A 15,941-nucleotide genomic window follows, 5' to 3' on the forward strand; every position below is an offset into this window, starting at 1 on the left:
ATAAAAGTTATGTCTATGCTATATTATAGTCTGTTAATTGGACAATGGAATTAGGTCTTAAGAAACAATGCACATACCTTAATTTAAAAATACTGTACTGCTGAGAAAAGCTAACCATCATCTGAGCTTTCAGCAAATCGTAATCCTTTTGCTGGGGGAGGGTCCTGCCTCGATGTCGATGGCTGCTGACCGATCAGGGTGGCGGGTACTGAAGGCTGGCGTGGTTGTGGCAATTTCTTAGAAGAAACAGTCAAGTTTGCTGCAGCAAGGGACTCTTCCTTTCATGAATGTTTTCCCTGTCACATGAGATGCTGTTTGATAGCATTTCACTCACAGTGGAACTTCTTTCAAAACTGGAGTCAGTCCTTTCAAATCCTGCCGCCGCTTTAAGTACCAAGTGTACGTAACATTCTAAATCCTTCGTTGTCATTTCAACAAGCTTCACAGCATCTTCAGCAGGAGCAGAGTCCCATCTGGAGAAACCACGTTCTCTGCTCAGCGGCGAGAAGCAGTCCTCACCCCATCGCGTCCTGTCACAAGATCGCGGCAACGCCATCCACCCTCAGCCCCCACTTCTAGTCCTGGTTCTCTCGCTGTTTCCACCACATCTGCCGTGATTGCCTCCACCGACGCCCCGAGCCCCCAGAGTCATCCCCAAGGGTGGGAATCCACTTCTGCCAAATGCCTGCACATGTGGATATTTTGACCTCTTCCCACGAATCACGAATGTTCTTGATGACATCTAGAATGCCAAATCCTTTCCAGGAGGTTTTCAATTTGCTTTGCCCAGATCCATCAGAGGAATCACTTTTTATGACATCGATAGCCTTTCAAAACGCATTTCTTCAATAGTAAGACTTGAAAGTGGAAATGACTCGTCGATCCGTGAGCTGCAGAATCCACGCCGTGGCAGCAGGCGTGGAAACGTTAGTCTCCTTGGGCGTCTCCATCAGAGCTCTTGGGTGACCACGTGCACTGGCAACGAGCAGCAATATTTCCAAAGGAATCTTTCTTCCTGAGCAGCAGGTCTCAACCGTGGGCTTAAAATATTCAGTAAACCATGTTGTAAACATGACGTGCTGTAAACAGACATACTGTCATCCAGGCTTCGATGATCCACTTGTAAAGCACAGTGGACTGGGCATAATTCTAACGGGACCTAGGATTTTCAGAACGGTCTGTGAGCACTTCATGGACTTCAACTTCAGCAAAGTTGGCTTCCAGTTTAAGTCACCAGCTGCATTAGCTTCTAACGAGAGAGTCAGCCTGTTCTTTGGAGCTTAGAAGCCAGGCAGTGGCCTCTCTCTAGCTGTGAAAGTCCTCAGTGGCATCTTCTTCCAATAGAAGTCTGTTTTGTCTGCATTGAAAATCTGCTGTTTGGTGCAGCCACCTTCATTAACTACCTTGGCCAGACCTTCTGGAAACTTGCTGCCGCTTCTCATCAGCACCTGCTGCTTCACCCTGCATCATTTATGTTCTGGAGGCTTCCTTCTGTAAGCTTCACGAACCCACCTCTCCTAGCTTTAAACTCTGCTCCTGGTAGCCTCCTCACCTCTCTCGGCCTTCATAAAACTGAAGAGAATTAGGGGCTTGCTCCGGATTAGGCTTTGCTTGGAGGCAATGTTGTGGCTGATGTAACCTTCTGTCCAGGCCACTCCAGGTGACTCTGGATCTGCAATAAGGCTGTTTCCCTTGCTCACCATTTGTGTGTTCACCGGAGAAGCCCTTTCAACTTCCTTCCAGAACGTTCTCTCTGCATTCACAGCTTGGCTGTCTGGTGGAAAAGGGCTACCTTTGGGTCTGGCTCAGCTTTGGGCAAACCTTCCTCACTAAGCTTGATCATTTCTAGGTTTTGATTCGAAGCGAGAGACGTGAGACTCTTCCTTACACTTGAACGCATAGAGGCCACTATAGGGTTATTCACTGGCCTAATTTCAATATTGTTGTGTCTCACGGAACAGGGAGCCCCAAGGAGAGGAGGAGAGACCGGGAATGTCTGGCTTGTGGTGGAGCAGGAGAACACACACATTTGTGGATTGAGTTCATTGTCTTACATGCGTGTGGTCTGCAGCGCCCCCAAACTCTTGTTACAAGAGTAACGTCAAAGATCACTGATCCCAGGTCCCCATAACAAATATAATAATGACAAAGTTTGAGGGGCCTCTGGGTGGCTCAGTTGGTTAGGCATCCGACTTTAGCTCACTGTTGGTGAGTTCAAGCCCCGCATACAGGCTCTGTGCTGACAGCTTCAGATTCTGTCTCCCTCTCTCTCTGACTGTCCCCCACTCACACTCTCTCTCTCTCTCAAAAATAAATATTGTTTATTTTAACAATAATTATTATTAATTATTAATATATTATATATTTATATATTTATAATATATTTGTATAATATAATATAATTTATTATTATATGTTATAATTATAAATAATTATTATAAATTATTATAAATTATATTATAAATTATTATAAATTATTATTATAAATTATTAACATTTTAATAAATTAAAAAAAATGACAATGATGACAAAGTTTGAAATCTTGTGAGAATTACGAAAACGTGACACAGAGACACAAAGTGAACAAATGTTGGAAAAATGGCACCAATGGACTTGCTCAAGGCGGGGTTGCCACCAACCTTCGATGTGTAAAGAATGCAGTATCCGGGGCGCCTGGGTGGCACAGTCGGTTAAGCGTCCGACATCAGCCAGGTCACGATCTCGCGGTCCGGGAGTTCGAGCCCCACGTCAGGCTCTGGGCTGATGGCTCAGAGCCTGGAGCCTGTTTCCGATTCTGTGTCTCCCTCTCTCTCTCTGCCCCTCCCCCGTTCATGCTCTGTCTCTCTCTGTCCCAAAAATAAATAAACGTTGAAAAAAAAAATTAAAAAAAAAAAAAAAAAGAATGCAGTATCCGTGAAGCACAATAAAACGAGGTGTGCTTGTGTATGATGAACTTTATAAGAGACGTCCCAAGAGTTCACCAAAGCAGTTGCACGAGTACAGTGAATGTCTGAGCACCTCTGCTGTCCCACGTCCTCACCACGCTTGGTCTTGTCCGTATCTTTCATGGTAGCCGTTCTAGTGGCTCACTGTGGTCCTGACACCTTGCGTGTGGGGTCTGCTCTCACAAACACCGTCATCACCACGTGAGCTACTTATGACAGAAGCCACAGGAGTGGGGAGCCTTTCCCCACTAACTGGCAGGGCAGCGCTGACAAAGCCAAAAGCTCCAGAAAGAAACCTCTGAAGGAAACACAGACTCCCCTCACCCCGCCCCACCCCGACCCAAGGGAGGGAACTCTTATTTCAGGGCGCGTGGAACGGGACGATTCTCTACAAATCCGTGGCGACATTTCAACTCTCATTTATTCCCCGGCCAGTGACGAGACGGCAGTTCCCGATTTTTCCCCGAACAGGCTGTGAAGAGGTGGAGTGTTGATGCTATGATTTGCTTACCTGGATTATTAACTTATCCTTTTTCGGGTAGTGGTCCTTTTGATTTCCCATTTTGCTCTTTAGCACCCCATTTTAGAGACCACGAATTTCCTGAAACGATTTTTCCGGAGGAGAAAACATTCTTACCATTCTGCACAGGGCCTGGTGCAGGAAATTAAGGCAAGGAAATCAGCTATCACTGCTATGAAATGTGGGACTCACGTTCAAGGTGAGAACAGGGCAGGTTTAAAACTGGTGCTGTACAATTTTTTAAAATATTTACTTGTTTATTTTGAGAGAGCGAGCGAGAGAGAGAGCAAGACGGCATGCACACGTGAGTGGGGGAGGGGTAGAGAGAGCCGGAGAGAGAGAATCCAAGCGCTAACAGTGCAGAGCCGGACATGGGGCTCGATCCTGCAGGGGCTGACGGGGAGGGCTGCAGGGACGCCACGGTACCAGTTCTGACTCTCCTTCCCTAGAGGTGAGCCTGCAGGCTTCCAGAAATTATTCTGTGGGTGTCTGTGGTACAGTGTTTCTTCTGGGTGTTTATAGACAATTTCAACACTCACTATTTCTAGATTGTGATTCTCGCGTGATTTCACAGAAAGCCAAAAGAGTCAACTGTGCTGTCACAGAAAGTTATCCGTTTCCCTGAGGAGAAAAATTAGACGTCTCACAGTGGCAACAACCACGGTAATTTAGAATATTAGGCTCGATATTAGAGCACAGTATTTATGACAGATATCAATAAAGATGGCCCACCTCTTCGATTTGCCGCCTGAGTGACGAGCCCCCCGAAGAGAGATGAGCGCCCCTCACCATGACTACTATTAGCTGGCCCTCAAATCTGGAAGATCCAGAGACTCAGAGATGGTCCCCGCAGAGCCCAGGGCTCTGGAACAGACAGTTGCTGCTGTCACTTCATGCATATTCACTGGCCGCTGTGGTGCCAGAATATACACCCTTGTGACCTAGCCTGTGGGTCGCCTGCACTTCCCAAGGTGGAATAGGAGCTGGTTCCCTCCTCCTCCCAGAGAGGCGGACGAAATCAAGGTCTTGAACCAAGAGGCACTGCCGAGGAAGGACATCTGAAGGACCAACGAGAACGATCGGCAGGTGTTTCTTGAAAAGCTGAGGGGCTGTAAGGGCTTCTGTGGGAGGTGGGATTGACGGAGCACTGGCAGCCCGAGCTGCAGTAACAGCATGCCAGGGACTGTGGGCGTAGACCACAGACATTCATCCTCATAGTTCTGGAGCCTGGACATCTGGGAGCAGGGCGCCCGCCAGCCTGCTTTCTTGTGAAAGCTCTCTTGTGGCTCGCAGAAGGCTGATTTCTCACTGTGCTCACATGACCTGCATGTGTGTGTGTGTGTGTGTGTGTGCACGCGCGCGTGTGCAAAGAGGGAGGGAGGGAAAGAGAAGGAGCAAGTTCTCTGATGTCTCTTCTTACAAGGGCACTAATCCCACCACGAGGCCTCTGCCCCTGCCACGTGACCTCATCTGAACCTAATCACCTCTCAAAGGTCCCATCTCTAAATTACCATTACGTTAGGGGTTAAGGCTTCAATATAAAAACTTGAGGGGGACACGGACATCCAGTCCCTAACAGGCACAGACAGCCTACCTGGACCTCAATCCCACTCTGCTGCCTACTCTTATTTAATCACCAGGCCTTGGCTTCTTCCTCTGTAAAATAGGAAATATATATTACTTAACTCACTAGGGATACCATGAGGCCTAAATGAACAAATGGAGAGTACTGGAAACAGTGTGTGGCCCATGGTAAGCGCTATACACGTTACCTATAATGAGCTGATGTTTTTACCCTATTGGTAGAAGCCCCAATCTTACTTGGATATCCTAGCAGTGAACAATAGCGATAGAGAGTGGCTCTTGAGTGAGTTTTGAGCGGGGCTGGGTCCAGAAGATGACGATCTGCCCCAGCTGTCAGGAGGTTCACGCGTCACTGCTCTCAGGTGGCTGGACAGGTTGAGCCGTATGATGCAGGATTCCCAAGTTATATTGCAAACAGGTTGCTTGTGGGTGATGGGCAGCAGGTGTTAATAGTGAAAAAAGCTAAATAGTGAAATAGCTAAAATCTATTCTTTAGGTTCAAGTATGAGCACCACTCACTGGTGCTGACTGCTGACAGGGTGCCTTCTATTTTGAATTGATCAAGGTGAGCTTCCTATCATCATGCCAGGCCAAGCACTGCTCTCATCTCTACAGAACACCACTCAGAGCAGAGACTCCGCTGTCGCTCTACGATGCTGAAAGATGTCCGCTGATAACTTACTTTGTACCCAAGTAGAAAAGAAAAAAGAGTAGGGGCTAATTGCTCATGAAAAATGTTCTCTATGTGGGGACACGTCAAAAGGCTAAATATGGTGCCTACCTGAGTCCCCGTCCAGGAAGCTGGGGAAAATGATCAACCCAGACTGTCACAGAGCCTAAGCTGCTTCCACAGGGCTGAGGAGTGAGTGAGATCTCCCCAGTAATGCAGAATTAAACTGTAGGATAAGCAGCCCACAACCATCCTGATCCTTAGCATAGATTTAATGGAATTCAGAGATGGGAGATCGGTCGGCTTCAGGTTTTCCCGTAGGTTCCTCGGTGGCAGGAACCACAAACTAAAAGACATTGAATCGTTGTTTCAAGTGACGATAAAAACTTCTACCCAGGACATGGCCTTACGGGTACATAAGGCCAGCAGCCACTCACGTAGCCTGACAGGACTGACCCTAGGAAGGATTGTCTCCCCAACTTTTACTGAAATTAATGCAGAGGTAGACAATGGGAACTGCATAACTAATAGAATATATACACTCACACACATATCCTAAATATGAGATATTTTATCCCCCGGAAAAGTCCCCACTGATCACTACTTTGTGCATTTAGAATACTTTTTTTTTTTAATTTTTTTTTCAACGTTTATTTATTTTTGGGACAGAGAGAGACAGAGCATGAACGGGCGAGGGGCAGAGAGAGAGGGAGACACAGAATCGGAAGCAGGCTCCAGGCTCCGAGCCGTCAGCCCAGAGCCCGACGCGGGGCTCGAACTCACGGACCGCGAGATCGTGACCTGGCTGAAGTCGGATGCCCAACCGACTGCGCCACCCGGGCGCCCCTAGAATACTTTTTAAAAATGCTAACATGACCTGGAAGATTTGCATAGTCCCAATTCGAGTAAAATCCATGGGATTAACAAGACACATCTTTCTCGGTCTTCAACCTTACCCAAAGATTTGAGAAATAGATGATTTCATATTAAAGCCAAGAAAAGAGGATAAGGGGAAGACGGCAGCGGAGCAGGAGGACCCTAGGCTCATCTCATCCTGTAGAAACACAACTAGGTAACTATGAAACCATCCTAAATACCCCAGAAATCCATCTGAAGAGTGGCATGACAAACAACTAAAGATAGAGAAGATGCCACATCGAAGAAGGCAGGAAGTATAGAGACATGGCTTGGGAGAGAAAGAGACCGTGGTCACTGTGGCCGAGGAGGGAGCCACAGTTGCAGAGAAGGGCAAGAGACAGACTAGGACACAGGGGAACAAGCATACTAGGAAAACAAATCCCCATGGTAATTGGCATGGAAAGTGAGAGGGCCCAAACTGTGTGAGTTCTTGCAACCAGTGAGGCTTAAAGCCTGGATTTTAAAAGTCAGTGGGCCTGGCTCTGGGACAGCTCGGAGGGCATTGTGCTGCTTTTGCAGAGAAGGCAGGGCAAACAGCTCATGGACATACACCATGGAAAATGGAAACAGGGATATGAAGAGCCACTACGGCACACAGTAGGGAGATTATTCGCTCATCTCAGAGCACGACCCAGAGAGACAGCATTCACAGAGGCGTAGCTCAGAGAACAAAGGAACTGGCTGCTGCCTTTTCCTCCTGTGCCCCTCAGCATAAGCCCAGGGCCAGCTGGGAACCTGCCAAGTGCTGACACTTGCTACCTAACTTGCTTACACCAAGCCCTGCCCCTGACGTTCTGGTGGAACTGCTCCTTCCAGTCATGCTTGCCTCAGTCCCAGCATGGTGGGGGGGGGGTCCCCCAAAACACTGGCCCAAATCCCTGCTAACATGAATCTCCTAACAAGGGAGTTTTGCAAGGCCTCGGTTCCAGTGGCAGTGACAACAGGTCTCATTTCACAAGCAGACCAGGGCACACCTAGTTAAAATGCACCACATTCAGGCCAGGGATCAAATACTGCTCACAACAGGCAAAGAGAGCTTCTGGAGGTGACTGACTTGAAGGATAAAGTGGCCAGGACACAAGAACAGAGAGTACACAGCACACAGTGGAGACACTCCTGGAAATGCGAGGCCCTTGGGAACAAGGGAAACTACACAGCAGGGCACTATAGGACCTCTTCTTCGTAAAGTCATTACCTTCAAAACCAGGGGACGTAGCTGACTTTCCTAACACACAGAAATAGGCACAGAGACTTAGACAAAATGAGAAGAGGGAGGAATCTGTCTCTAATTAAAGCACAGAACAAGGCCATGGGTGAAGACCTAAGTGAAATAGATATCAGTAACATGCCTGATTGAGAATTTAAAGCACTGGACTTGAGAAAAGAGTGGAGGGCATCAGTGATACCATTAACACAGATATAAGGAATAACACAGCAGAGATAAGGGCTCAATAAATGAAATGAGAAACAAACCTGATGGAATGAAGAGCAGGCTGGAAGAAGCAGAAGAACAATTAATGACCTAGAAGACAGAGTAGTGGAAGGTAAGCAAGCTGAACAAAAGTGGGAAAAAAAAGAAAGAAAGAAAAAAGAAGAAAAGAATTATGTAAACGAGAATAGATTCCGGGAATTCAGTGACTCCACAAAAGGTATTAACATTCATACAATGGGCATCCCAGAAGAAGAAGAGAGAGAGAAGGGACCAGAAAATTTATCTGAAGAAATAATAACCGAAAACTTTCCTAATCTGGGGAAGGAAACAGATATCCAGAACTGGGAGGCAAAGAGAACCCCCAACAGGATCAATAAAAGCAGGCCCATACCAAGATTTATTGTAATTACAATGGCAAAATATAGGGATAAAGAAAAAACATTAAAAGCAGTAAGACCAAAGAAGACAGTTACGTACAAAAGAAACCCCGTAAGGCTATCAGCGGAGTCTTCAACAGAAACTTTGCAAGCCAGAGAGAGTGGTATGATATATTCAGTGTTGAATGGGGAAAATCTGCAGCCAGGAATACTCTATCCAGCAAGGCTATCATTCAGGATAGAAGGAGAGATAAAGAGTTTCCCAGACAAACAGAAACTAAAGGAGTATTGGACCACTAAACCAGCCCTGCATGAAATATTAAAGGAGACTCTTTGAGTAGAAAGGAAAGACCCAAAATGTCGGTATGAAGGTAGGAAACACAAAAGTGGTAAAAATGACTATTTCTGTAAGAAGTAGGTTAAGGAATCACAAAATAAAAGGATGTGAGATATGACACCATATACCTAAAATGTGGGGAAGAGAGGAGTAAAGAATGGGTTCCAACCCGAACGACCATTGACTTAATATAGATTGCTATATGCAGAACATGTTATGTACAAACCTAATGGTAACCACAAATCAAAAACCACTAACAAATATGCCAAGAATAAAAATAAAGAAATCCAAACATATCACTAAAGAAAACCAGCAAACCATGAAAGAGAAAAAGACAAGAAAGGATCAGAGAAAATCTTCAGAAACAACCACAAAACAAGTAATAAGATGGCAATAAATATATATCAATAATTGCTTTGAATGTAAATGGACTAAATGCTCCAATCAAAAGATGTATGGTGACAGAATGGATAAAAACAAAAACAAAACAGAAAAACAAGACCCATGTATATGCTGCCTACAAGAGACTCATTTCAGACCTAAAAATACCTGCAAATTGAAAGTGAGGGGATGGAGAAACATTTGTCATATAAGTGAACATCAGAAGTGATCAGAGTAGCAATACTTATGTCGGACAAATAGACTTTATTTTTTTTTTTTATTTTTTTTTTTTTTCAACGTTTTATTTATTTTTGGGACAGAGAGAGACAGAGCATGAACGGGGGAGGGGCAGAGAGAGAGGGAGACACAGAATCGGAAACAGGCTCCAGGCTCTGAGCCATCAGCCCAGAGCCCGACGCGGGGCTTGAACTCACGGACCGCGAGATCGTGACCTGGCTGAAGTCGGACGCTTAACCGACTGCGCCACCCAGGCGCCCCCGGACAAATAGACTTTAAAACAAAGACTATAACAAGACATAAAGAAGGACAGTACATAATAATAAAGGGGATGATCCAACAAGATCTAACAATTGTAAATATTTATGTCCCCAACATAGAACCCCCAAATACATACAAGAATTAATAACAAACATAAAGGAACGAATCAATAGTCACACAATAATAGTAGGGGGCTTTGCCACTCCACTTAGATAGATGGACAAATCATCTAAACAGAAAATCAACAAGGAAATGATGGCTTTGAATGACAGACTGGACCAGATGGATTTAACAGGTATCTTCAGAACATTCCAGCCTAAAACAGCAGAATACACATTCTTTTCAAGTGCACATGGAACATTCTCTAGAATAGACCACACATTAGCCCACAGAAACAGCCTCAACAAATTTTGGAAGATCGAAGTCATATCACGCACCTTTGCTGACCACAACGTTATGAAACTAGAAGTCAACCACAAGAAAAAATCTGGAAAGATCATAAATACATGGAGGATAAATAACATACTACGAAACAATGAAAGGGTCAACCAGGACATAAAAGGAGAAATGATAAAGTACATTGGAAGCAGAAGAAAATGAAACCACAATGGCCCCAAGCCTTTGGGACACAGCAAAAGTGGTTCTAAGAAGGAAGTTTAGAGCAATATAGGCCTACCTTAAGAAACAACAACAAAAAAAACCCTCAAATAAATAACCTAACTTTATGCCTAAAGAAGCTAGAAAAAGAACAAATGAAGCCTGAAACCAGCAGAAGTAAAGAATAAAGATTACAGCAGAAATAAATGATATAGAAGATAAAACCAAGAACATTTTTGTAATAGATTTGCACGGTTTCTCTTTTCCTAAAACCAGAGCCTTCAAATCAATATCATTTCTGAGATGCAATGCCACAGCGCATGTCCCCAGGCATCCCTGGGGAATGTTAATCTTCACTTTCCTCCACTGTCAGGGGTGTTCCATGAACAAGTTTAAGGAAAATGGAATTAACAGTTACAAAAACATACCTGGATTTGAAAATAATTTGTACACTAGATAGCTGATCAGTAGGCACAGGACATTCCCAGGTAGAGTTGTTAAGCAGGAGCTTACTGGGCCTGGGAGCAGAGGTGGGGGCAGACATGGAAAGCCCTTGAATCAGCAAACTTTATATCCCACTTTTGCTTAGATCCAGGCTTCGACTGACTCGATCACTGCTATGGATCCAAGCTTCTCTGTTTTCCATCCTGTTGGAGTAGTCCTTGGGGTGCTTCTCAATCTATTTCCCAGAATGGAGATCCACAACCACAAGGGCTCTCAGGAGGAGAGGGACATCTCTTCCGGGATACAGACGCTGGGCTCCATTGCCTCACAAAGTCACAATGAACATTCACTGAGGGAGCAGAGTTCTAGAACCCAATGTGGCAGCCTTGGGCTAACTCCTTACTGCTCCTGTAGGGATTTTCTCGGCAGCTAAATACGGTAGTGAAGAATGAGGACTTTGGATTCAGATAAACCTGGGATAGAATTCTGCCTCTATGCTTTAGACCATGACACTTCAACGAGTTAATTAACCTCACCATGCCTCAGTTTCCTGGTAGAACCAAGAGAGCAGTGGCACCTCCCTCACAAGGCTGTTGAGCCCAGTGTCCAGTTAGCTGTATACAAACACATTTTACTTCACCAAATCCCCAAGAAGGTCTGGGCTCACCCTTCAGCACTAAGCATGTACTTCTTCCTTCCTCAAACTCTGCCTTGCTTTCCCAGCCCCCAAACATCTGCACGGTGCCTTGTGCTGATCTTGAAGCAGCTCTGACTGTAAAGTGACCGAGGTGGAGCAAATGAGCTCAGTGGCTGGTGCATGGCACCCGGTCGTCTGAGCCCCTGCCAGCTGGCCTTGGTCCACCCCTCAGCTGGCCTTACTCACAGCAGAACAATCCGGGGACCCCACGATGAGATACTTTCTCTGATGTTTTCTTTAACTCTGACAACCGCAGCTGAAATTTAGCAGCAGCCTGTGGCTCCCCGGGGACGTCTTCTGCCTACTTCTCTCTCTCTCTCTCTCTTTCAGTCACTCTTGCTGTTACTTTTTACTGCTCCCCACACCAAAGTTCAGATTGCCTTTTTTAAATAGAAACAATATTCTCGCGGGGGAAGAGACTAGCTTTAGTCAAGTTTTCGTGATAACCAAGCGAGCACTGCAAAACACCAAGTACCAAATTAAGAAATTAATGCCTTCTACTCATCGAGTTGGTTTCTTTCTTTCACAAAACTCAACGCTTCACGGCAACAACCAGCAGTGTTTGAGCACCCATTCCACGTCAACCTCTCGGTTACTCACAAGAGATACAAAGACGAAGGGGGAGCGCGCTCCTCCAAGGCTCCACCCACAGACATCTACACACATGGCCAGAATGCGGGGTATTTGGTTAAACTACTCACTTGTCTCTATGCACAACGCTGCCGGATGCATGTAAGGATTCACAAGCACACGCTGCAGGAGCTCCAAACTCCCAGCAAGGGTATCCCAAACAATATAAATGTATAGCATTACTCTAAAACCAACCCTCACTTCTTCCCAACCCTTCCCTGGCATTTTCTGTTTTCCTTAAAGACGCCACTGGCCTCTGGCCCAAGTGGGAGGTAGGTCTTTATTTGAGCTTCTGCTCTCTTCTATGGAACCTCTCCTCCTAGGTACTCCCAGGTATATTATTTTTCTTTTTTTAAAGTTTATTTGAGAGAGAGAGCGCGCGCACACGACACACAAGCAGGGGAGAGGGGGCAGAGAGAGAGAGAGAGAGAGAGAGAGAGAGAGAGCGCACACATGAGCAGGGGAGAGGGGGCAGAGGAAGAGAGAGGGAGAGAATCTTAAGTAGGTCCACACTCAAAGTAGAGCCTGATGTGGGTTCAATCTCATGATCGTGATATGACCTGAGCTGAAATCAGGAGTCAGACGCTCAACCAACTGAGACACCCAGGTGCCCCTCCCACATCTATTATTTCTAAGCCCCACAGAAACACCTGCAAGAAAGAAACTCACTGTTCTCATTTTACAGATGATACAACTTAAGGCTAAGGTTAAGTGACCAATTTCAGGTCACACGGCAAGGATCTGAGGTGGGATTTGCACCCAGGTCTCTCTGGACTCTAGAGCCAGGGCCTGCCTGTCCCATGGTATGAGAGTCATGCTCTTAACAGACAATGGCTGTGCTGTCTACTCATAATTGGATAGTATTTTATTATGATTTATTAGCATTTCAATAACATTCGTTTTAATACATCGCAAGCCTTTAAGTTTGTAAAATCCTGCTTCAATTTTTAGCTTAGAAATCCTAGTCTGACTTTGCCATACATAAATTCTTTTGTCACATTTCTGACCCTTGTCTTTTTCTATTCTGCTTGAAATGTAGCATCTTAAAATGACAAATTTAGATGATTTAAACAATGCAACTATTCCATGGGAATGTTATCTCCCCAGTGTAGTGCAGTCGTGCTGAGAAAGCAGTCCTGTATCCTCACTCAATAAAGCAAAGTCTGCCATGTCTTGGTGATCGGTAACAGACAACACAGCACATGTCTGTTAACGGATGGCTCACAGTCTGCGGGGGCCTGGGGCTCTGTCGATGGAGCGTGCGACTCTTGATCTTGGGGTCATGAGTTCAAGTCCCACATTGTGTGTGTGTGTGTGTGTGTGTGTGTATACACCGCAGGATCTGTTGAGATTTTATGGTTCCTCATTATTCTTCAGTTGGGCAAGTCTTATTAAAGTTGATACCTATGAAACAAAAATAGTATCTTGGCCTTCAAAGCATCCCAGAGGGCATCTAAAAGTTAGAAAAGAATCATTTTTATAAAACGGGAATAATTTGAGTGAGGAGAGGACGCCTGTAATTTATGGCCCAGCGGTTCTCCAGAGATGTCCAGCTTATAGATGCTTAGACGTCACTCTACTGGGGTCTTGCTACTCTGAGGCTCTCTAGAGAGACAAAGTCTCCGGTGCAGGGATTGTGATGCATCTCAGATGCTCTCTAGGTTCAAACCCATTTGTCTGGAGGCAAATGCTCATGTTCCTCTAGCAGGGTGTCACCAGCCCCACTCTGCTCGGACCCTGCCCCTCAGATGCAACACCAGAGAGTCTGGACATGAAGAATCCCACATGACGGTACTAGAAATCTAGCAGCCAAGTATCCTGTGCATCAGTGGGGGAGGAGGGCTCGCCGGGACGTGGTCCCGTTTATGTCGTTGTAAAAAATCCAAGTACACCTGCTTTACACCCCATGCACATGTCACTTCCAAGGTGAAAAGCAAAACTTTTAAACTTGTAGAACAAAGTGTGGAGGAAGACCTTTATAACCTTGATTAGTTTTTAGAAAATTTGATACGAGGGGCGCCTGGGTGGCTCAGTCAGTTAAGCGTCTGACTTCGGCTCAGGTCATAATCTCGCAGTTTGTGGGTTCGAACCCCGCGTTAGGCTCCGTGCTGAGAGCTTGGAGCCTGGAGTCTGCTTCGGATTCTGTGTGTGTGTCTCTCTCTCTGTTCTTCCCCCACTCAGGCTCTGTCTCTGTCTCTCAAAAATAAATAAACGTTGAAAAAAGAATACAAAATAAAAAATAAATAAAAAAAAAAGAAAATTTGATATGAAACAGCAGAAACCATGAAGGAAAGAGATGAGTTTGAATGCATTAAAATGAAAAAGTTTTGCATGAAAAGATCTGCACTAAAAGCATTGAGAAATTTCCAATGCTCATTCCATTCCTGGAATACTCTAGGGAAACTCATAACATGTCTGCAGATATAGACAAGAAAGTTTGCTATAGTATTTTCAGTAATGGCAAAAAAAAAAAAAGGTAACTTAAATGTTTATCAACAGGAGAATAAATAAGTTCTGGCATATTTATACAACCGCAAACAGCATGAAAATGAACGAAGTACAATTCTATAACTATGGGTAAACATCAAAAATAGCTTTGAAAAAAAAAAAAAAAACCCAAACACCCAGTGTTGAAGAGAAGGGTATATACGATACAATCTTTATAAAGCTTCAAAACCCTGCAAAAATCAACACTATATACTGTTTATATGTTCTATAGGTTTTTATGTACATAATACATGCATAAAAATAGTAAACATTAAAGGCACAAGAGTGTTTCTATCTCAGAGTGAATGAGATTCGGAGGGCAACCAGGGGCACTCGACAGTATGGTTAACATTCTGTTTCTTTTCAAGAAGAGATAAAGCACATGACTTGTTAATATTTGAGTAGGCTGTGTATTTGATTCCACGTCCTTTGTCCCTACGTGTGAAAGATGTCACAACGTTGATAAATTCCGTTTTCAGGCCACAACAGCACCAGCGTATGGCACGGCCGTGTGAGGCCTGGTACGAGGTGCTGGAGGGGGGTGTCCAGGTCTGAACTCACAGAGTTCAGTTCAGTGTGTGTGTGATGCTGGGGCCACGTGGGGAGCCGGAGGGCCAGGCCTGTCTTCTAGCAGCTTCTGGTTGGTAGAGAAAGAAGATAGGTGTGTGGAAGGCAAAGCGGTCTTTAAGAGGGGTGCTCATGTGGGGCTCACTGAGATTCCATATAGTTACAAGTGATGAGAAACGCTCCAACCAGAAGAAGAGCTGGAACAAAGACCCAAGGTGGGAGTGACGGGAATATTCTCTGCAAGAAAAAAACGTGCTTGGGTTTGGGCCGTGTGTAGGGAGGCAGCCCTGAATGTGGGCCTCAGGGGTTTAGATTTAATTCAGGAGACGATAAAAAGCCACAGGAGGCATCTGGAACAGAGAATATCAAGGCACGAGCCTACAGGAACCATCGAAGGGAGGGTGGAGCCTGTTGGGCCGAGAGAGGGGCCTCCGCGTAGCTGAGGAGACAAAGGAGAGCCTCGCTGGGCGGGAGCCACAGCAGAGGCGGAAGCGTGGAGCGGGGTAGCTGCAGAGGCCGGCAGTGAAGGGGAGGGTGGGACCAAAGGCTGGAGGCCAGCTGGCTCCAACTGCTTTTGGAGGGAGGCTGAGGGGCTCACAATAAGGTTAACACATGGACACTGGCAAAAAGGGCCGCGACGAGAGGAGCCACATTTACCGTGTCCGCCGAGTGCCCGGCAACGTTCTCAGCCCTCTCTACGAGGTGGTGCGTTTCATCCTCTCAGCAGCCCTGCCTGTTGGGCCCTGCTGTCGGAGTCGCTGTTGTCAGCCCCGTCTTAGGGGTGGGGTGCCTCGGGCAAGGAAGGTCACGGGACTCGGCCAGGGCCACCCAGCCGGCAGGTGACAGAGCCAGGGCGT

General features: G+C 45.8%; 1 protein-coding gene across 9 annotated transcripts in view; it reads right to left on the reverse strand.

Annotated features, from left to right (window-relative positions):
- Positions 1-15,941, reverse strand: part of ATP8A2 (ATPase phospholipid transporting 8A2) — a 651,437-nt gene that overhangs the window by 97,584 nt on the left and 537,912 nt on the right. The window lies entirely within an intron of this gene.

This window comes from Puma concolor, chromosome A1, assembly GCF_028749965.1.
Source record: "Puma concolor isolate L17-30 chromosome A1, mPumCon1.1.hap2, whole genome shotgun sequence".
Lineage (NCBI taxonomy): Eukaryota > Metazoa > Chordata > Mammalia > Carnivora > Felidae > Puma > Puma concolor.